The sequence below is a fragment of the Sarcophilus harrisii genome, chromosome 1, assembly GCF_902635505.1.
Source record: "Sarcophilus harrisii chromosome 1, mSarHar1.11, whole genome shotgun sequence".
Taxonomy (NCBI): domain Eukaryota; kingdom Metazoa; phylum Chordata; class Mammalia; order Dasyuromorphia; family Dasyuridae; genus Sarcophilus; species Sarcophilus harrisii.
In genome coordinates, this window is record NC_045426.1 from 454,848,123 (window position 1) to 454,873,177 (window position 25,055).

The window sequence follows — 25,055 nt, forward strand, 5'->3', positions numbered from 1 at the left end:
AGCATTTTTAAGTATCTACCATATTTTAGGCACTATATTAGGTAGAGGACACAAATATAAATAATCTCTCCATAAAAGGAGCTTTTTTAATAGCAGAGGTAGAGGTAATAATTATAAAAATTAGCATATATGGAATAAGGACAATGTCTAAGGGAAAAGTGGATGACCCAGCATCACATATTGGCTTTAGATAACCCTAGGCCTCCAAGATTTTTTGCCCAGACACTGTCCATTCCTCACCCTCAACTAGAATTCATCTTTAAGAACTGGGGAGAGTCAAGAATTTCAATATTATGTCTGGTCTAAAAGATTTACACTACAGATTGGAGCTGTTCTTCTATCCTGGTCTGGTCTAGATCAGGATGGGGTCAAAACAACACCAGAAGTACTCAGATTCAGGGCAGGCTTCATCTTTGGGATTCCTGGTGCATCTGACAGACAACTGAAGGAACAGCTAGAAGATGAGAGGAGGAAGGAGGAGAATTCTTCCTTAAAATTTTTTTAAAAAAATATTCTGAACTTGAGAAACACCAGCAAACAGGAGTATTTCTACATACAAAGAACAGAAAAAGAGTATTCGACATGACAACTTTGAGCTTGTCCCTTTTTTCCTTAAAGCATTCAATAAATTCAGTGTTTTAGTTTCATTTCTCCTTGTTCATTTCTCCTTCTGAAGCTTCTTCTGTGTTCTTCTATTCATTGTTCATGCTTGATTGACACTCTTCTGCGTCTTTTCCTTTTTAAATTTTTATTACCTGCCACCTTTCTCTAGCAGCAGAGTACAATCCATAATTTCTCTGGTATTAGGACCTTCTGCCTTCTAAGGCAATTCAGCATCTTTTCTGTCACTGAGAGTCTCAGTTGCTTAAAGGTTAAGTGGTTTATCCAGGATCAAACAGCAATATGTGTGGGAAGTGGAACTTGAACCCAAGACTAAATGTTTTCCAGAACAAGTCTCTGTCTACTATTACATACTACACTGCTTCTCCTTCACTTCTTCTATCACTCTTCCCCCCTTCCAATTCCAAGGGGAAAATAGTGTAGTAAAAATTATTGTAAATAAGGAATGTAGATCATAAAAGTTCAGTTTAACTACATGAAATTTTAAAGCTTTTGCACAAATCAAATAAATGATTATTTTAATGGAAGTTTGGAGGAAATAGTAGCATCAAATTACATCAACTTGCATCTGATATTTGAAATAAATCAGGAATTGTTTTATGTAGATATCAGGAGGCATTCTTCAATAGAGAAGCAGCGAAATGATAGAAGATGTTTTCAAAAGATTTGCAAGCTAAACAAAAAACATGCACAAAATTATGCAAATTAAAGTCACTTTACCTCACAATAAACCAGTTGCAAAGATGACAAAAGATGGAAAGCTTGAGTTTGGAAGGTCTCTAGGAAGAAAGACATATAGATGCACTGTTGGTAGAGTTTTAAAGCAATCTAAATTTCTGTATTTGTGTTTAATTATGCAAGGAACTAAACTATCCTTTTTTTTGCTTTTTGCTGAGGCATTTGGGGTTAAGTGACTTGCTCAGGGTCACACAACCAGGATGTGTTAAGTGTCTGAGGTCAGATTTGAACTCAGGTCCTCCTGACTTTAGGGCTGGCTCTATCTACTTCACCACCTAGCTGCCTCTCTATCCATATCTTTTGACCAGGTTATTCCTCTATTGCTTATATGCCTGAGGGAATCAAATACAGAAACAAAGGTTCAATAACTACCAATCAATTAATAAAAAAGAATATATTAAACAGCTAAGTTGATTCTTTTGATTTATGCTTCTTTCCTTTAGCATAGGTGACTGAAGATCAGCCCCAGAATAGATTTTCCCAGTTTTGAAGCCAGACTTACGATGTTGTAAGGTGGTCAGAAGTTCCTAGAAAATAGTCAAAAAGTATGCCATACCTTGAGATTCAGATTAAGGTTCAACCAAGACAAGCACATGCTGGAACTACCATGATTGAGAGGTTGCCATTAGTATCAGAGTTAGGGGATAGGTTAACCTCCTTCTTCTCTTTTTTTTTTTTTTTTTAATTTAATAGCCTTTTATTTACAGGATATATACATAGGTAACTTTACAGCATTAACAATTGCCAAACCTCTTGTTCCAATTTTTCACCTCTTACCCCCCCACCCCCTCCCCTAAATGTCAGGATGACCAGTGGATGTTAAAATATATTAAAATATAACTTAGATACACAATAAGTATACATGACCAAAACATTATTTTGCTGTACAAAAAGAATCAGACTCTGAATTATTGTACAATTAGCTTGTGAAGGAAATCAAAAATGCAGGTGTGCATAACTATAGGGATTGGGAATTCAATGTAATGGTTTTTAGTCATCTCCCAGAGTTCTTTTTCTGGGTATAGCTAGTTCAGTTCATTACTGCTCCATTAGAAATGATTTGGTTGATCTCGTTGCTGAGGATGGCCTGATCCATCAGAACTGGTCATCATCTAGTATTGTTGTAGAAGTATATAATGATCTCCTGGTCCTGCTCATTTCACTCAGCATCAGTTCGTGTAAGTCTCTCCAGGCCTTTCTGAAATCATCCTGTTGGTCATTTCTTACAGAACAGTAATATTCCATAATTTTCATATACCACAATTTATTCAGCCATTCTCCAACTGATGGACATCCATTCAGTTTCCAGTTTCTAGCCACTACAAAAAGGGCTGCCACAAACATTCGTGCACATACAGGTCCCTTTCCCTTCTTTATAATCTCTTTGGGATATAATCCCAGTAGTAACACTGCTGGATCAAAGGGTATGCACAGTTTGATAACTTTTTGAGCATAGATCCAAACTACTCTCCAAAATGGTTGGATTCGTTCACAACTCCACCAACAATGAATCAATGTCCCAGTTTTCCCACATCCCCTCCAACAATCATCATAATTTTTTCCTGTCATCTTAGCCAGTCTGACAGGTGTGTAGTTCACCTCCTTCTTCTCACAAAAATTCCAAGTGTCAGCAGAAGAGCCACTTCGTGACTAGCAGATTGAAAAAGAGAGAGAGAGGTCTGTCTTTAAAGTGATCTTTCCAGTGTGGTGACCAACTATAGCAGACTTTAGCTCTTCTCACAATACACTGATCCAAGATAGTTCCAATAGACTTAGCTTTTTTTTTCTTTTGAGGCAGTTGGGATTAAGTGACTTGTCCAAGTTCACACAGTTAGTGAATGTCCAAGACTATATTTGAACTCGGGTCTTCCTGACTAATTCCAATACACTTAGGATAGAAAATGCCATCTGCATTCAGACAAAGAACTATGGAAACTGAATGCAGATTGAAGCATAATATATTCATTTTTTGGTTTGTTTTTTCTTTCTCATGTTTTTTCCCTTTTGTTTTGATTGGATTTTATTTGACTAATATGGAAATATGTTTTAAAAAATAAAACAAAGTGATCTCTAAACTTTATATGATCTCTTCCACCTCCAAATCTTCATGATATTGACTTTTGCTTCTTATGACACCATGTTTTACTCTGCATTGCAGTTAATTATAGCAATAAAGTAAGAAAAAATTGAGGGAATAAGCTTGTAAAGAAAAGAGAGAATTTATCTGTTTCCTGAATGATAGTGACAAGAGGATTAATTCAGGCTTGGCTTTACTAATTGAAGCATCAAAAGTTATCTGGATAGTGAAGAGCTAGGGTGAAATACAAAATGTCTAATTAACATTCTTGTAAACCATTCTGATGAACAGCCTCAGAGCTAATTGGAACAGTAGTTATAGGTCATTACTAAAGTTTAGGTTAGAATACAAGATAGGAAACGCATACAGGATCTAAACCTGGCTGGGATTTGTAAAGGTATCCCATTAGATTATAAGGTCCTTGAGGGCAGGTATTATATGTCATGTTTTTCTCACCAGAAACAAATGGGATAATAGGCAAGAATTATTTCACTATCATTTTTGAATACCAAATACCTATCATTGTACCTAGCCCGTGTTGTTCAGTTGTCTCAGTCATGTCCAACTCTTCATGACCCTCTTTGGGTTTTCTTGACAAAAATATTAGAATGGTTTGTCATTTTCTTCTCTATCTCATTTTACAAATGAGTTAAGTAAGTACTTTGGATCATACATCTAGTTAAGTATGTGAGATCAGATTTGAACTCAAGAAGATGTATCTTCTTGATTCCAGGCCCTGCACTCTATCTCTGAATAAACTCTGAATAAATGTTTCTTGATTGAGTTTTTGTGCAATCAGAACAGAAACAAATACCAACCTGTGATTAAGCTCAAAGTTCTCAGAATACATAGGATGGGATGAATAAAGGAATCCAAATATTTGGGGTTATGGTATCCAAGTCCTTAAGTTTCTGAAGTATCTGGAGCCAAAGAAAGGTCAGATACAGTCCCGGTTTCAATGAGTCATTTGTTGTGGGTGATGAATCGCACATCTGTCACAAAGAACCTTTTTTTTTTTTTTTTTTTTTTTTTTTTTTAACAGCAGAACGGGAGGCAACCTGATGAGCACACACACAAAACCTGGCCTGAGGCCTACCTTCCCCATCATAAACGGAGGGGCCTCTGTTCCCCATTATGAAGCATATCTACCTAACTCCTGCTGCACTGAGATTCAAAGTTCTTTCAATCATGAAAGTAGACTTCATTGGGAAATGTTTTAATCCTTGCCAAGAAAGCTTCAACCAAACTTCAGCATGGTATTAAATGTGCCTAACAATTTCCTGTTTATGTGTACTTGTCTCTACCCTTCTCTGTCTTTTGGTCAGAAAGTTAAGGTCAGCTAGAAATTGTAGCCTTCTCCACTTTCCTTGATACAATCTCTACAGTAACTAACCGTGGCTGGCTTGCTTGTACCTGTCTTAGGGGCCAAATGAAGGAAATTGGACACAATAATTAATTCAGATTCAATGCCCAGTGGTATGCCAAGAAACTTGAACTTGAATCTCAGGTTGCAAAAAAAATAATTCAAAGAGAACATTATATGCCTTCTCTTCCAGTCTGCTGTTGATGGGATTATATCTAAAGCAGAGAATAACCCCCTAATGGATTGTATGCTCTTAATATATTTGCTTTTCTAGAGAATAGAAAAAAATTTAGGTAAAATGACATATGAGACAGACTTCCTTGATGAAAAGAAGCACTAGCTCTTGTGTTTGATGGAACTAGTTTATAGTCTTTAAAATGACTCTTTTCTTTCTTTGATCAGTTCCAATGTTTAAGCCATGCTTCAAAGTTGTTTATAAACAAAAACATCTAAACACAGGTTTTACTTGGCTGACCACTGAATATGAGATACTTTTATGAGGATTTGTAAAATCCAAAGGCAGCAGAGTATGATGATTATAGATCCAGCCTCAAAAACCATGAAAACCTCAGCCCAAGACCTGCTTTGATTTTACAATGCACAATGAACAGGAGCTTGGGATCCGAAGGTAACAGTGAAACAGTTCTTGCCTCCAAGAAATTCTTCCCTAGAAAACTTGTGAGGAAAAAACCCCAAACATTCATTCAACAAAAAGGTATTGAGCAGTCCCTTTTTGCAAGGAATGAAATGAGATATGGTAACTGTCTTCAAGTGGCAATGTGACTTATCTTCTCAAAACTCTTGGCCAATGGAATCAAACTCAAATAGAAACCATACATAGATCATTACAGATGGGATATTGACCTAGAATACCTTTACATTTATATTTGTTTTGTTAACTACTTTCCAATTACATTTTGATTTGGCTCAGATGCTTTGAAGTATTGTGACTGCTCTTGAGTATCAACCTGTAGCCTGCATGTTTAATACCTGTGTTCTAAACAATTGTTTAACACTATCCTTAGGTGGCACAGTGGATAGAGAGCTAGGTCTGGAGCCACGAAGATTCATCTTCCTGAGTTCAAATCTGGTCTCGGCCACTTACTAGATGTGTGATTCTGGGCAAGTCCCTTAATTCTCTTTGCCTCAGTTTCCTCCTTTATAAAATGAGCTGGATAAGGAAATGACAAAGCACTCCAGTATCACTGATAAGAAAATCTCCAGTGGAGTTTCATATACCAAAGAAATCACATGTACATTCTCTATCTTTAGTACAATAATAGTGACAATATAAAAGGTTTTTCCGGACTGGTTGGTTCATGATTTCAGCATTTTTTATTAGTATATCAGTCAGACTTTATAAAATGGGTCACAATACTATTCTGAGTTTGCTTCCAGGGAGTAGAATTTTGGCATTATATGTGAATATTTCAGGGATTTTACGTAATTTGAACAACAGTAATGGGGATATAATGGAAAGACCAGGAGATGTAGAATTAAAAGAATTGGATTTGCTTCCTGGCTGTACTATTTATGAATTTGGGCAATTCTTAACCTCTCTGAGCATATGTTCTCCTCTGTTAAAGGAAGGAGCTTCTCACTTCTATTTTCATAGAATTTTAGATTTGGAAAGAAAGTAGGCTAACTTCTACATGAAGAGCAAATCATTTTATGGATGGGAAGTAGTTAACTAGTTTCTGCTTTAAAAGCTCTCTTGATGGGGATCTTATAACCTTAGGATAGCTCAAATTATTTAATAGTGTCTTCTTCTTAACAGTTCAAATCTGCCTTCACTTTTGTAACTTCTGCAAGTTAGAATTCTTCCTCTTGTCAAAGAATGGAATTAATTAATTGGAATTCCAATTAATTCTTTTGGACATCACTACCTTTTATGAAGATAAAGATCATGTCTCTTATCACACACACATACTTTTTGAGTTTTTGAACCATAATAAAATCGACTTTTTCATTGCTCCTAAAAAATATGTTAATTTAATCTGCTATGACTCTACTCCTCAACCCTATAACTTTCCAGACTAAAATATCTTTCCCTTGACAACTTGCCCCTATATGTATTGCTCCTTGAGGACAGGCACTGTCTTTGTTTTTATACTTCATTCACAATACTTATCATATTGTTCAATATGTAGCAAATTCTTTTTTCATTCATTATTGTTGCATATGGTAAAAGGTATTGGTATAAATCTAATTCTGCCAAATTCCTTTCCATTTTTTCTAGTGTAGCACAGTCTCTGGACTTATTCCCCCAACCCTCACTTAGACTAGGTCAGATTCCCAGATTCCCAGAGAAAGACTGCTTCTTCACCTCTCAGAGGATTTGAAGAGGAGGAATTGAAGAGGTTGTTTTTTTCAAATGCTATAGCTCACAGCCTTCCAACAAAATGCTTTCCTTATGATTATAAGTTGATATCAGTTAGTCATCTAATTTTAATTAGCTTTTAGAAATGGCATTACCATGATAGTATAACTAATATAGAACATTGTCTCTACTACCACCAAGTCATGACACATTTCCACTGGTACTTACATGATTTAGGGAAAAGTGGGATTAAACTTAAAAAACATACATGACAAAGTGATAAATCACAACTCTTGATTGCAAGAGGTTCTTTTCTCCCTTTCATGAAATTCATCATAGGCATACTATATAGTTTTTCTTCTAGGCTCCTTGTAGAGTCCTGAATTATCCTTTCCTTATCAGATATGAGTCTATTCTATAGTTCCCAGTGCAGACACTGCTGCATGCTGATGCTGTCATGGAAATGTAGTTAGAGGTCAATACAAAGGTTACAGCCTAGAACGTTTAGAAATTTCAACATCTTTCTCCAGTTAAGGATATTGTGGAAGCAAAAACCATGACTATTCTTTTCCATTCCCTAAGTGATTCTTTCTCAAAACCTTGGCTGGAGGTTACCACTAAGCTACCAAATGCTCAAAGCCTCCAAGTTCCAAACTGGTCTGCTGTTTTATATCAGATCCTTAGCATATGATAGAGTCATCATAGACATCTAAATTGATAAAAAGTTTTTTTCAGAAGTTACTTTAATACCTATGTTTGGATGCTTCAATCAAGAAATGTTTTCTATTGGTTTCCATATGGATCAGAGCTTGTTGAGATTTTGTTGTCCAATCATTTCAGTCATGTTGAGATCTTCATGACCCCATTTGGGATTTCCTTGACAATGATACTGGAGTAGTTTGTCATTTCCTTTTCCAGCTCATTATATACATGAGGAAATGGTAGCAAACAGGGTTAAGGGACTTACCTAACGTCACACAGTTAGTAAGTGTCTGAGATCAAGTTTTAACTCAGAAAGATGAGTCTTCCTGACTCCAAACCTGGAAGTCTACATACTGTGTCACCTAGCTTTTTAAAAAAAATTTAACTTTTACTTTTATTTATTATTAAATAATATATTATATTATTTTTTATTGCCATTGCCATACAATACAATACAAGCTGCCAATGGCAGCAAGATGAGAGCTGATTATTTACTCAAAAGAGTATTAGAGTGCAATCATGACTCAAAGACTGAAGAGAGATAGATCCTGAGAATCCAGGTGGGTAACATTTCCAGCAGAGCTTCTACACCTAAAAAGAAACTTCATGAAGATTCCACAAGAAGAGAAAAAAAAATTTCCAGGTCGTATAAATCTTGGTCAAAGTGTCTTCTATACATGAGTCTTAATTGCCATTATTCTCTCTATAAATACCCTCTGTATATACTCACTACTCATATCTTCTACGTAATATAACCACTCTTCCCATGGATATTGTGTACGTTAGCAATTGTGCCCCAAGTTAGGGGGAAGCAGGAAATGTTTTTAGCTACTATTTTTAGTTTTCCATTTTAATAAATGCTGTTGTTACTTATCCTTCATTTTGATGAGGACCAATGACACCACTGGGTGATGTCTTAACTTGCACATGAATTGGGTTCAAATGAGGCAGAGTTGCACATAGTTGTCAGTCTCACTCTCTCTTCTAATCATTGAAGTCCAATAGCAAGACAAAAGTCAGGATGACTGGCAATGGCCCAGAATGCAGGGGATGACTTTAGCATCTTTGATGTCTGACTAAGCTCCTGCTTCAGCAGCCTTCATGGCTATTGGAAAAAAATTGTTCTTATCTGCCTGTTCTACCAGGAGAAATTTTCACATGCTTAAGGTAGACATTCCCCTAATTCACAAATGGCTTGAGACTTTTTGGTTACTCTCAACTGGAGTTAGCCTGTCTATGGAGAGGGTTTCACTGGAGGTGTCTGCTGCACAAGCTCCAGCTTCTTGAAACTAGATGACAGGTAGATACCAAAAGTGGAGGTTTGGGGGTATCAAGATAGAATTAGTCCTTCTTTTTTGAGAGTTTGCAAAGCCCTTTCAGGGCTGCTTAGTAAATATTAAAAATTAATTGGTCTATTGGCCAAAAATGATAAGCACACAATGAGGGCCCATAAGCTTTGATATGATGAAAACAGTGGATACATACTGGCAAATGTTTAACAACTAGCTTCCAAATAGTATGACATACTTTTAAGTATAATCTGCAATAACATTTGGTCCATCGTTTTAAATCTAGACAATCAATAAAACAATTAATAAAGTCCTGATTCATAGTATTTTGCCAAGCTGTAACTGCTCACATTGAAAATTTAATACTCTGCTTTTCAATATAGTTAGAACTAGTTCCAACATGCCCTTGTATATAGCACTAAAGATGTAGCATAGTACCCAGAGTTAACATTTGCCCTCTGGAGGAACATAATCTTTTAGTGTATATACAAGTATAGAATCAGTTTTCTCAATTATAAAATAGGGATAATAGTATTTTCTCTACTCACAGCTTGTTATTGTTCAATCATAGCTGACTCTTTTTTACCTTATTTGGGGTTTTCCTAGCAAAGATGCTAAAGTGGTTTGCCATTTCCTTCTCTAGGTCATTTTACAAATGAGGAAACTGAGGGTAATAGGGTTAAATAACTTTTTAAAAACACAGATAGTAAGTGTCTGAAACTCAATTTGAATTCAGAAAGATGTCTTCCTGACTCCAAACTTGATGCATTATCCACCTAACTGTTCCCTACTTTACAGCAGAGGGTAATTATTGTGAGAAAAAAAAGCACCTTGAATGAATGAATGAAAGCAAAATCATTTTTAAGTGTTTTGCTATTTGCCAGTCAACTACAGAAATGAGATAACCACTACCTCCAAGGACTTTACTTTCTGATGGGGGAGATTACAGATAAAGAAAATGGTGGCCATTCGAGTATTTTTACTTAAGAAATCACAAGGATGGTGAATAGTAGCATAAAGGAAGAAGGACATTATTAATTTGATAATTTTTCCTGAATTTGTAAATGTACAATTTGGCTAAGAATGTCTCAGCTAGGAGAGATGAAATGAAGCTTGAGGCATCATTCCCCATGCCATGATTAGAGGTTCTTACAATAATACTTCTTATTTTTTAAAAAAAAATGAACCAGCAAAGAAGAAAGAACCTTACAACAGAAACTTATTATGGGAACAGGGAAGATAAGAGTTCATCTTCAGAGAAGGACACTGAAGTAAAAAGAGCTTCTACCCCAAAGAGTAATGTGAAATGGCTCCCTGTTCAGAAAGAATGTATAGAAGAACTCAAAAAAGAATTTAAAAATTAAATGAGAGGTATTGAGGAAAAATTTTTAAAAAAACATTCAAGAAAAACAACATTATGAAAAAAAAAGTTAAAACAACTAGAAAAGGGGATATAGAGTCTCAAAGTGAAAATAACTCTTTGAAAATTAGAATTAGACAAGTAAAAGCCAGTGAAGAGACCAAGAAATAACAAAACAAATTCTAAAGAATGAAAAAATAGAACAGAATGTGAAACATCTTATAAGAAAAATGACAGATCTGGAGAACAGATCAAGAAGAGAAAATATAAGAATAACTGTCCTGCTAAAAGCTGTGACTGAAAAAAAAAAGAATCTTGACACAATAATGCAAGAAATAATCCAAGAAAATTGTTCTGGAGTAATAGAACATGAGGGGAAATTAGAATAGAAAAAAATCCCACAGATCATCACTACAAAGAGATCCTTTGTGGAAAACACATAGAAATATTATTGCCAAATTTCAAAATCCCCAGATCAAGGAGAAATTTTTTTGTTTGTTTTTTGAGGTTTTTGTTTGGTTGGTTTGGCCTTTTTTAAGCTTTTTATTTTCAAAACATGCATAGCTTTCAACTTGATCCTTGCAAAATCTTGTGTTCCACATTTTTTTCTCCCTCCCTTCCCCCTTTTCCCTAGACAACAAGTAATTTAATATATGTTAAATGTGCAATTCTTCTATACATATTTCTACAATTATCATGTTGCACAAGAAAAATCAGATCAAAAATGGAAAAAATGAGAAAGAAAACAAGCAAACAACAATAAAAAAGTGAAAATACTATGTTGTGATCCACACTCAGTTCCCACAGTCCTCTCTCAGAGTACAGATGGTTCTTTCCATCACAAGACCATTGGAATTGACCTGAATTACCTTGCTGTTGAAAACAGCTAAGTCCATCAGAAATGATCATCATATAATCTTGATGTTGCTGTGTATGATGTTCTCCTGGTTCTACTTATTTCACTCAGCATCAGTTCATATAAGTCTCTCCAGGTCTCTCTGAAATCATCCTGCTTATTGTTTCTTATAGAATAATAATATTCTAGAACATTCATATACCATAATTTATTCAACGATTCTCCAACTGATGAGCATCTATTTAGTCTCTAGTTACTTGCCACTGCAAAAAGGGCTCCTACAAACATTTTTGGACAAATTTTTCCCTTTTTTATGATTTCTTTGAAATTCAGGCCTAGTAGAGATGCTGCTGGATCAAAGAGTATGATAGTTCTTTGGGCATAGTTCTATATTGCTCTGCAGAATGGTTGAATCAGTTCACAACTCCACCAACAATGCATTAGTGTACCAGTTTTCCCACAACTCCTCCAACATTCATCATTATCTTTTCCTGTCATCTTGGCCCATCTGAGCAGTATGTAATGGTACCTCACAGTTGTCTTATGTAATGGTACCTCACAGTTGTCTTAATTTGCATTTCTCTGATCAATAGTGATTTAGAGCATTTTTTTCATATGACTTGAAATGGTTTTAATTTCTTCATCTGAAAATTATTTGTTCATATCTTTTGATCATTTATCAATTGGAGAATAGCTTGTATTCTTATAAATTTGAGTCAACTCTTTATATATTTTAGAAATGAGACTTTTATCAGTACCCTTGGCCATAAAAATTTTGCACAGTTTACGGCTTCCCTTTAAATCCTGTCTGCATTTTGTTTGTATAAAACCTTTTTAATTTGATAATTTTGATTATATTAAATTTGCATTTTGCAAATTCATTATGCATTTCATAATGTATTCTAGTTCTTCTTTGGCCACAAATTCTTTCCTTCTCCACAGATCTGAGAGGCAGACTATCTTTTGTTCTTCTAATTTGCTTATAGCATCATTCTTTATATCTAAATCATGAACCGATTTTGACCTAATCTTAGTATAGGGTATTAGGTGTGGGTCAATACCTAGTTTCTGCCATACTATTTTCCAATTTTCTCAGCACCTTTTGTCAAATACTGAGTTCTTATATCAGAATCTGGGGAACTTTGAATTTATCAAACACTTGATTACTAGAGTCATTGATTATTGTATCTTGTGAACCTATGTCACCAATCAACTACTCTGTTTCTCAGCCAGTACCAAATGGCTTTGATTACCACTACTTTATTTATTTTTTATCTTTTTTTTCCTTTTTTTTATTATAGCTTTTTCTTTACAAGATATATGCATGGGTAATTTTTCAGCATTGACAATTGCAAACCCTTTTGTTCCAATTTTTCCCCTCCTTCCTTCTCCTCCCTCCCCCAGATGACAGATAGAAAGATACATGTTAAATATCTTAAAGTATATGTTAAATATAATATATGTATTCATGTCCATATAGTTATTTTGCTGTACAAGAAGAATCAGACTTTGAGATATTGTACACTTAACCTATGAAGGAAATCAAAAATGCAAGCAAACAAAAACAGAGGGATTGGAAATGCTATGTAGAGGTTCACACTCATTCCCCAGAGTTCTTTCCCTGGGTGTAGCTGGTTCAGTTCATTACTGCTCTATTGGAACTGATTTGGTTCATCTCATTGCTGAAGAGGGCCACGTCATTCAGAATTGATCATCATACAGTATTGTTGTTGAAGTTTGGTTTAGAAATGATATTCTTGAAAGGACTATGCATCTTACAAAGGATGAACTATTTTGAACAAAGATAAGGCCATTTTTTCAAACAGACATTTAAGTTAACTTCGTCACAACCGTAAGTGAGTACCACCAAAAGGTTTTGCTGATGGATTTGGAATGTAATTGGAATTTGAGTCAGTGACCTTGTATGCCCTTGAATACCAAGCTTAGTACTAACATGTAAGTTATCCATCATAAAAAACAAAACAAACTATTGAAGCACGCGTGAGTGAATTTCAAGTGTGTGAGTGTAATTGTCTGGTTGATTCAGGATAAAAAGGCCTTACAGGCTCTCAGCCAAGTTGAAAAGGAGAGTAAAGGACAAAGAAATGACAGCAATTTAAAAACACTATACCAGGTTTTGAGAAATCACTTCATTCTTTCTTTTACTCTCTTTCTTTCTCTTTCTTTTCTTTTTCCTTCTTTTTGTCCTTCCTTCCTTTTATCCTTCCTACTTTTTCTTATTCCTTCCTACTTTTTTACATCACTGTTTCTTTTTTTTTTAACTTATCAAGTATTTATTTCTTCCTTTTTTTCTACCTCCCTCTCACAAAAGGAAGGAGAGAAAGAAATAAAAAAAAAAAAAACTCTTATAAGAAATAAGCATAGGGGCAATTAGATGGCTCAGGGGATAAAACATCAGCCCTGGAGTCAGGAGTATCTGAGTTAAAATCCAGCCTCAGACACTTAACACTTCCCAGCTATGTGACCATGGACAAGTTACTTAGCCTCAAATTTTCACATTGGCCATGTCCAAAAGTGTCTCTCATTCTTCATATTAGTCCATCACTTTTCTGTCATAAGACAGACAACATTCTTCATCAAGCAATCTTTGAAATCATGGTTGATTACTGTATTGATCAAAGTTTTTAAATCTTTCAGAAGTGTTCATTTTAAAAATATAGACATCATAGTACAAATCATTCTCCTGGTTCTGCTCACTTCACTCAGTGTGATGACCGCATATTTTAAAATCAGCCGGAGTCAGGAATTCAGGTTAGGGGAAAATCGTCAATCTTTATTCTCAGTGAAGAAAGATTGGAGGTGGAAGAGAATGGGCAATAGCAATGTGTGCAGCTGAGTCAAGAAGCTAGCTAGACCAGCATCCACAGGACGAGCAGCTACGAGCATAAAACCCAGGCCCAATCTCTCCCCGCCTCTCTTCCTGTCTCTCTGCCTCCACCCACCAAAATTGTCATTTCCTATACAACACATCAGGACTTTCACAGAGAGTGGGCAGGGGCCATTCTTTATCCAAGCATGTATATTAATAGAGTATAGTCCAATTACTATTTAGCCTCACGTGCTTGGGACCTCAGTGCATCAACTCAAACCTTAGCCCATTACAACTCAGCTCATATAAATTTATATGAGCACTGAAGTTTTTCTAAAGCTTTCTTCTTATCCTATATTTTCTTTATTTTATTCAATCTTTTGACTTTATTTTTAATATTTTTTGTTTTCTCATGAAGTCATTAATTTCAATTCAATCCATTCTAATTTTTAAGGAGTTCTTTACTTAAGCAAGGTTTTGTGACTCTTGTCCTAATTCTTTTTCCTCTGAGCTCTCATTTCTTTTTCAAATTCTTTCTTTTCAGCATTCTCATTTAATTTTTATCTTTTTTTGTTTTTAGAGGCAATTTGGATTAAGTGATTTGTCCAGGGTCATATAACTAGTAAATATCTGAGGACAAATCTTCCTCTCTTCAGGAATGATCTCTGTTTCCTGCATGACTTTGTTGCCTCCATTTTTAACTCTTAAAAAAAAATACAATTACTATTTACTTTCTTCTAGGAACTCTAATTGATCTTGTAGCCTAGCTGGAATTTTCTTTGAGGCTTTACTTACAAATATTTTGTAATTTATCTCTTCTCCTGGCTTTGAGTCTTGGGTATCCCTGGCATCATAATAACTCTTTATCTTCATTCCTTTCTTCTTTTCTTCCTTCTTTCCTTCCTTCCTACTTTCCTTCCTTCCTTCCTTCAAATGAGGTGCAAATGATGAGGTTAGTCATAGTGAAGAGGTGCAAGAATTGGGGAGGAGATACTCTCTGGTCAGAGTTGCAGGTCCAATGCAAAAGAATTTGCAAACCCAAAATCTGGGTGGCAAAAGGGATTTATGGGCTCTGAGAAGAGAATATATTCAAAGATGGGCAAAAATCTTAGCAGGGCATAATCCTGTTTCGGACTTCTGCAAAGATATCTGGCATGTAGCCCTAGATATATTAGGGTTTGCTTTGATCTTTGGCCCTGAGAGGGGGGCCAATTTCTGAGAGACTGATTTTCAATTCAATTTAAAATTGAATGAGATTACTTAACTGAAAGTTTTGAGCCACTGAGAGTTGTTTGTGGCAATTCAATGGAGGGTGATTGACCAAGATCTCCAATTGGACAAAATCACTTAACTGGGAGTTTGCAGGCTTTTCCCAGGGTCTGGGAGCTCCCTGAAAAGGATATACATCTGGTCACCCCCAAAACATCTAAGTTTATGTCATCCTCCCTTGTGCCTCTTCCAGAGGAGAGTTTAGACAGTTTCAGGGTTCACCCCCATCAAATTAAGATATGAAAAAGTATTTAGTAAGTGTTTCTTATGTGTCATATCAGGCAGCTAGGTGACTTAGCAAACAGAGTGCTGGGCCTGAAGTCAGGAAGACTAGTATTAAAATGATAAAAAAAAAAAAAAAGGTGACATTTGAGAATGAGTTCTTCTGGTCAGAAAATGCCCAATAATACTGGGGAAGAGCAGAGGATAATTACAAGTAACTTCAATACTAATAGAGTAGCTGGATCAAAGCTGAAAGGAAGCTCAGCTTTAGATATGTCTGTTGAAAAAAGGAAATTATGATGCTTAAAAATCAAGACTGATGTCAAAGAAGTCAAAGTTGGTGAGTCTTCTACAAATAACACCAAAAAAAGATGTCACATTCATCATAGGGGATTGGAACACCAAAGTAAGAAATCAAAAGATAATTGGAGTAACAAGCAGTTTGGCTTTGGAGTATAAACTAAAGCAGGGAAGAGTCTTATAGAGCTTTGTCAAGATAACTCAATGGTCATAGCAAACATTCTTTTTTAATCATTCAAAAGGAAACTCTACATATGGATATCAACAGATGGTCAATATACAAATCAGATTTGCAGCTAAAGGTGGAAAAGCTCTGTACGATCAGTTAAAACAAGACCTGGAGCTAAATGTGGTTCAGGTCATGAGCTTATTGTAAAATTCAAACAAATTGAAGAAAATATGAAAAACCATCAGACTATATAGGTATGACCTTTAGTCAGTGAGTATGAAGTAAAAGTGATAAGTAGATGTAAGGGAGTAGATCTCATAGAGTGCCTGAAGAACTATGGGCAGAGGTTTTCAATATCATACAGGAGACAACAACAACAACAAATCCCACCCCCCCCCAAAAAAAAAAGAAGAGCAAGAAAGCAAAATGGCTGTCCAATGAGGCTTTACAGATAGCTGAGGAAAGAAGGAAAGGGAAAGAGAATGGAGAAAAGGAAAAGATATACTCAACTGAATTCAGAATTCCAGAGAATAGAAAAGAAGTTGAGAAGGTTTTATAAAGGAATAGAAGAAAACAAAAGAATGAGGAAAAACAAGAAAGCTCTTCAGGAAAATTAGAGAAATCAATAGAAATTTTCATGCAAAAAGGGTCATGATAAAAGACAAAAAATGGGACTTAACAGAAGCAGAAGAGATGGAAGAATATACATAAGGACTAGATGTAAGAATATACATAAGGACTATATAAGAAAGATTTTAACATCACCAGTAGCTAAGATCACAACACCTGTGTGGTTACTGATCTAGATCCAGACATCCTGGAGAATGAAGTCAAATGGAGCATTACCAACAATAAAACTAGTGCAAGTGATGGAATTCCAACCGAGCTATTTAAAATCCTAAACATGATTTTTTTTTAAGTTCTGCATTCAATATACCAACAAATTTGGAAAATTCAAAAGTGACCACTGGATTGGAAAAGATAAGTTTACATCCTAATCCTAAAGAGAAATAATGCTAATAAATGTCCAAATTACTGAACAATTGCACTCATTTTGTACACCAAAAAAAAATTATACTTATGATTCTACAAACTAGACTTTAACAATATGTGAACTGAGAATTGCCAGAAGAGCAGCTGGTTTTTGAAGAGGCAGAGGAACCGGTGACCAAATTGCCAATATTCACTGGATTATGGAGAAATCAAGGGAATGACAGAAAAACATCTACTCTTGCTTCATTTACTACACTAAAGCCTTTGACTGTGTAGATCACAACAAAATATGGCAAGTATTAAAAGAAATGGGAGCGTCAAATCATCTTCCTTGTTTCCTAAAGAACTTGTAGGTGGGTCAAGAAGAAACAGAATCTAAATGGAGGTATTGTTTGGATTAAGAATGGAAAAGGAGTATGACAAGGCTGTATACTGTCACCATATTTATTTAATTTATGTGTAAAGTACATCATTACAAATGCCAGAATGGATGAATAAAAACTGTAATTAAGGTTGCCATGAGGAAATAGCAACAATCTCAAATATGCAAATAATACCACTCTCACATCAAAAAATGAAGAATTAAGAAAATGAAGGTGAAAAGGGAGTGTGTTAAAGCTAGCTTGAAGCTTAATATTTAAAAAATGAGGATTTTGGCAACTGGTCTCATCATTTCCTGGCAAATAGAGGGAAAAGAAACAGAAGCAATGCCAGATTTTAAAGAATCAGACACAACTGAATAACAGAACAGCAACAACTTCCTGACTCCAGGCCTGTCCATTGTATCACCTAGCTGTCCTATTTTCTGGGTAGATTTTTATAAAGCAAAGACTTTCAATTTCAATAAACATTTATTAAGCATCCATTATATGTCATGTATTGTGCTAAGTAGTGGGGAAGAAAAAGTAAGAAAAAGAATTGTGTCTCCCTCGACGATACACCTAGTTAATAGAGGCCATGAAACTTCTTCATGGGATATAATTAATGTATTACAGTACTGGTATCTGAACTCAGAATTTTTCTATGGAATGATTCTCTCCTTGAGAAACTCTGAAAACTTTCATTACATTGGAATCATTATATAGGGTATTTTGGGTAATTACAGTTTTATAAATCATGGCCCAACTCTCTACTAATGCATTTTCTCTTCACAGACCAGTCAGAAATCATAATTGATCTACAAATTTGTACAGAATCATAGGTAATTATTTTAATAAAAGTCTACTTGCAAGTGAATAGTCAACAACATATACATTAGGATTGCATTTTTTGTTGTTCAATGGTTTCAGTCTTGTCTGACTCTTTATGACACCTTTCGGAGTTTTCTTGGCAAAGATATTTGGAATGATTTACCATTTCCTTCTCCAACTCATTTTTCAAATGAAAAACTAAGGCAAAGAGGGTTTAAAGACTTACTGAATACAATTAGCAAGAGTCTAAGATCTGATTTGAACTTAGAAAGATGAATCTTCCCATATCCAGGCTCCATGTAGGGTTGCATATGATAAGCCAAGTACATAGCTCATAGGCAGAAATATAATATACAGCAATACATAGCAAAGTTGCATATACTTGCCCAGATATATAGGTATTATGAAAATATCTAGCATATAACATCATCATATATCATAGTATTTATTTTAAATAATATTTTATTTTTGCAAATACATGTATAGACAGTTTTTAACATTTGTAAAACTGTGTTTCAAATTTTTCTCCCTCCCTCTCTTACCTCCCTCTTCCCCAAGACAGCAGGTAATCTGATATAAATTAAATATGTTCATCCTAATCATCATTTCTTATAGAACAGTAATATTCCATTATATTCATTTGCCATAATTTATTCAGCCATTCCCCAACTGATGGGCATCCAATTAATTTTCAATTCCTTGCCATAATATTTCTTTTTTAATAGTATTTTATTTTTTCCAATTGAATCTAAACAACTTTAACATTAATTTTAAGAAAATTTTGAATTCTATTTGTTTCTCTTCCCTTCTCTGCCCCCCCTTAAAATGGTAAAAATTTGATATAGGTTATATACATGTAGTCATGTAAACCATATTTCCATATTAATCATATCATAGTACTTTGCCAAAATGTTTTTTCATAAAAAACAACTGACATATATTATATTAATGGGGTTATCTGACTATATTTGTAATTTCTTCACTTTTTGACTGTGATCAATGAATGGATAATCTTAGGAGTTGGACCTTGACTTGTTAGTTTTTTACCCTCATGCCTCAGACCCAATTAGAATCTATGTGTGATTCAAGATACCTATTGCTATATTTAACCTCTCATGAAACAGACTCTAGAGATGGCCTCTCTCCCTTGGATCTTTCACACTAGACTATAATCAGGAAAGGGGAAACCTTTGGATTCAATCAAACTCCTCCATCTTGAGAGAGCTACTACTCAAGCTGGGTCAGTTTTGGTATACTTTCCTGATCTTCAAGAAAGTACATCTAATCTAATGATCTGTAACCTCTCCATATGGTCTACCATCTGGTTCATTTATAACTGGTAGACTGTCCCCTTTTAAATCCTATTTTTCCATCTCTTAAATCAATATAATTCAATTCAACAAATATTTATTAAATGATGAATGTGTGCAGACATGTATGTAAGGCTTCAGTTACATTCTCCTGGGAACCCTACTACAGTAAATATAATGCAAAGAAACTGAGGCTAGGGGGTGCACTTAAAACTTTTCTATTGTTTCTTTCCTTCTAATCATTAAGGAGTCTATTTAAATCCCCAGAGAGGAGCAGGTTCAGGGCTATGTGTCATCTTTGCAAGGTCTCAATCATTCTTTAATGCTATTTATAGACTGGCAGATTGACCAATGCTTTGATTGTTTGGTAGAAGGAAGTTCTCCACTGGATCACTCTCATTTTTACCCGAGATATCAAGATTTTGTAGTAGGATTCTATTCTCTAATTGAAATTTCAGATAAAGGACTCAAAAACTATACTGTTGCTTATTCTTCTCTGTGTTTTTCTAACCTGTTTCCATAGTAGTAAGGTAGTAAGCTTCCTTTCACCTATCTTTCACCTGAAAGATGGTTAGACACTATTAATAATAGCTAAAATTTCTATGGCACTTACTGTATACCAGGTACTTTACAAATATTTCATGTAATCCTCACAGCAGTCCTGGGAGATAAGATTCTTAATCTTATCCCCATTTTATGGATGAGGAAACTGAGGCAGTCAGCAATAGGTGACTTGTCCAGAATTACATAGCTTATAAGTGTCTGAGGTTAGATTTGAACTTGAGTTTTCCTACCTCTAGGCTGGGAATTCCATCTACTACAGCACCTAGCTGACAAGAAATGTACTTCTCAATTACCTGACCTTTTAGTTCCTTAAGAGTAGAGGTTTTTTCACTAGAGAGTATAGTAATAAATGGATTCTTCCTTAAAATAGTCAGTAGCATCTATCTAAACCCATCAGTAAGCATCATATGTAATGGGGATAAACTGGAACCATTCCCAGTAAAATCAGGAGTGAAACAAGGTTGCCCACTATCACCATTACTATTCAATATTGTATTAGAAATGCTAGCTTTGGCAATAAGAGATGGAAACGAGATTAAAGGAATTTGAGTAGGTAATAAGGAAACCAAATTATTACTCTTTGCAGATGATATGATGGTATACTTAGAGAACTCCAGAGAATCTACTAAAAAGCTATTAGAAATAATCTACAACTTTAGCAAATTTGCAGGATACAAAATAAATTCACATAAATCATCAGCATTTTTATACATCACTAACAAAATCCAACAGTTAGAGTTACAAAGAGAAACTCCATTTAAAGTAACTACCAATAGTATAAAATATTTGGGAATCTATCTGCCAAGGGAAAGTCAGGAACTGTTTGAGCAAAACTACAAAACACTTTCCACACAAATAAAGTCAAATCTAAACAATTGGAAAAATATCAAGTGCTCTTGGATAGGTTGAGCGAATATAATAAAGATGACAATACTATCTAAACCAATCTATTTAGTTAATTCTATACCAATCAAACTCCCAAGAAACTATTTTACTGACCTAGAAAAAATAACAACAAAATTCATCTGAAAGAACAAAAGGTCAAGAATTTCCAGGAAACTAATGAAAAAAAAAATCAAATGAAGGTGGCCTAGATATACCTGATCTAAAACTATATTATAAAGCAGTAGTCATCAAAACCATTTGGTATTGGCTAAGAAATAGACTAGTTTATCAGTGGAATAGGTGAGGTTCAGAGGACAAAATAGTCAATAACCAGCAAACTAGTGTTTGACAAACACAAAGACCCCAACTTTTGGGATAAGAATTCACTATTTAACAAAAACTGCTGGGAAAATTGGAAACTAGTATGGCAAAAACTAGGCATTGACCCACACTTAACATTGTGTACCAAGATAAGGTCAAAATGGGTTCATGATGTAGACAAAGAATGAGATTATAAATAAATTAGAAGAACATAGGATAGTTTACTTCTCAGACCTGTGGAGAAGGAAGGAATTTGTGACCAAAGAAGAACTAAAGATCATTATTGATCACAAAATAAATAATTTTGATTATATTAAGTTTAAAAGTTTTTGTCCAAACAAAACTAATGCAGACAAGATTAGAAAGTAAGCAATAAACTGGGAAAACATTTTTACATTCAAAGATTCTGATAAAGGCCTCATTTCCAAATTATATAGAGAAATGACTCAAATTTATAAGAAATCAAGCCATTCTCCAATTGATAAATGATCAAAGGCTATGAACAGACAATTTTCAGATGAATTAATTGAAACTATTTCTAGTCATATTAAAAGGTGCTCCAAATCACTATTGATCAGAGAATTGCAAATTAAGACAACTCTGAAATACCACTACACACCTGTCAGATTGGCTAAAATGACAAGAAAAGATAATGATGAATGTTGGAGGGGATGTGGGAAAACTGGGACACTAATACATTGTTGGTGGAATTGTGAATGAATCCATCCATTCTGGAGAGCAATTTGGAACTATGCTCAAAAAGTTATCAAATTGTCCATACCCTTTGATCCAGCTGTGGATAAAAAGCTATAATAATAATAAAAAGACTACATATTGCAGAGCAAAAAAAAAAAAAAAGAGTAGAGGTTTTTTCTTTTCTTTCCTTCTTTGTTTTCTCCTCCTCCTCCTTTTTCTTTTGTATTTCCTATGAGTGGCAAGTAGTAAATACTTAATAATAAATGTTTATTGATTGATTGATTAACTTTCTTTTTATTTTATTCTTTTTTATTAAAGCTTTTTAATTTTCAAAACATATACATGGATAATTTTTCAACATTAACCCTTGCAACACCTTGTGTTTCAATTTTTCCCCTCCTTCCTCCCATTCTCTCCCCTAGATGGCACGTAATCCAAAATATGTTAAACATGGTAAAAAGATATGTTAAATCCAATATATGCATAGATATTTATACACCTATCTTGCTGCACAAGAAAAATCAGATCAAAAAGGGAAAAAAATTATAAAGAGACTAAAATGCAAACAAACAACAACAAAAAGAGTGAAAGTGCTATGTTGTGATCCACATTCAGTTCCCACAGTCCTCTCTCTAGGTGTAGATGGCTCTCTTTATCACAAGATCATTGGAACTGACCTGGATCATCTCAATGGTGAAAAGAGCCACTTCTTTCAAAATTGATCATTTCATTAGCATCAGTTAATTTCTCTCCAGGCCTCTTTGAAATCATCTTACTGATTGTTTCTTGTAGAACAATAATATTCCATAACATTCACATACCGTAATTTATTCAGCCATTCTTTAACTGATGGACATCCACTCAGTATCCAGTTTCTTGCCACTACAAAAAGGGCTGCCACCAACATTTTTGCACATATGGGTTTCTTTCTCTCCTTTAAGATCTCTTCAGGATATAAGTCCAGTAGAAACACTGCTGGGTCAAAAAGCATGCACATTTTGATAGTCCTTTGGTCCAAATTGCTCTCCAGAATGGTTAGATCACTTCACACCACCACCAACAATGTATTAGTGTTCCAGTTTTTCCCATATCCCCTCCAACATTTGTCCTTGTCTTTTCTTGTTATTTTAGCTAGTCTGAGAGATGTGTAGTGGTACCTCAGAGGTGGATTAATTTGCATTTCTCTGATCAATTCTGATTTAGAGCATGTTTTCATATGACTAGAAATTATTTTAATTTCTTCATCTGAAAATTATCTATTCATGTCCTTTGACCATTTAGATTGATTAACTGTCAGTGATGAAGGGCTAGGTGCTGGCAATCCCAGTAACTTTTCATTCCACCAAATACTAAGAGATTCTTAGGGTAAATATTAAGTTCCCTATATTACTCAGAGAGCTGTTGCCTTTCTCTCCCAGTTCTGCCCCTTTTGTACTTGCCTCATTAGTCCACATGGTATGAGGTCAATGTAGCTTTAGCTGATTAGTCTCATCTCAAGTATCAATCAACTAGAGAATGCCACCTTTCTCCTTATTCTGCTATATTCAGAACCCTAAACACAAGAAGTATGGCATAATGGAGATATCTACAAGCATGATTTAAGTGTAAACTGTCTTTATTGATGATAAATAAAAGGAATCAATCAAAATATATTCAAAAGACCTATTACAGGAGTTTCAGGCTTACATCCTCTTCTAAAACTAGATGACCTACAACTAATCTATAAGTAATTCCCAAGCTCAGAAGTTCTCAAACATAATGCAGACAAGGAGCTGTAAGAATCCCAAAAGTTGAATTTAGCAAATGTCTCCAAAGCTTTCCCACTCATGATCCAACTCTTATATCAGATCTCCTACTCAGGTCTCCCAGAGTGTCTCAATCAAGTCAATTTAGGAGCTCAGGAAGAATGGGTCTTTGACTCTTCTTTAAAAGTAATCACCAAAATTTGACTTCAGATATTTCTCCAGTAGTTGATTTTCTTCCATGACCATTCCTCTCAGAATGGTCTACACCTCTAGTCTCTCCAGATTTGATGGGCCATGGCATACTGTCTCTAGCTCAGATACTCAGCTTTATCTTTGCAATTTTATCACAGGAAAGTGAGGGTATCTCCTGACCCTGATGGAGAGCATTTTTCTCTGTCCTTGAAAAAGTCTTTATGGGTTCATGATTTAGACAAAGAATGATAATATAAGCAAATTAGAAGAACAAAAGATAGTCTGCCTCTCAGATCTGTGGAAAAGGAAGGAATTTATAGCCAAAGAAGAACTAAAGTACATAATGAAATGTAAAATGGATAATTTTGATTATATTAAGTTGAAAAGTTTTTGTACAAACAAAACAATGCAGACAAGATTAGAAGGGAAGCAGTAAATTGGGGAAAATTTTTTACATCCAAGGATTCTGATAAAGGCCTCATTTCAGAAATTGAGAATTGACTCAAATTTATAAGAATACAAGTCATTGATAAATGGTCAAAATATACAAACAATTTTCAGATGAAGAAATTAAAGCCATTTCTAGTTATATGAAAAAAATGCTCTAAATCATTATTGTTCAGAGAAATGAAAATTAAGACAACTCTGAGGTACCATTACACACCTCTCAGATTGACTAAGATGACAGGAAAAGATAATAATAAATGTTGGAGGGGATGTGAGAAAACTGGGACACTTAATATATTGTGATGGATTGTGAACTTATCCAACCATTCTGGAGAGCAATTTGGAACTATGCCCAAAGGGTTATCAAACTGTGAATACTCTTTGATCCAGCAATGCCTCTACTGGGTCTGAATCCAAAGAGATTATAAAAAAGGGAAAAGACCTACATGTGCAAAACTGTTTGTACCAGTCTTTTTTGTAGGGCCAAGGAACTGGAAACTGAGTGGATACCCGTCAATTGGGAAATGATTGAATAAGTTATAGTACATGAATGTTATGGAATATTATTGTTCTATAAGAAATGATCAGGATGATTT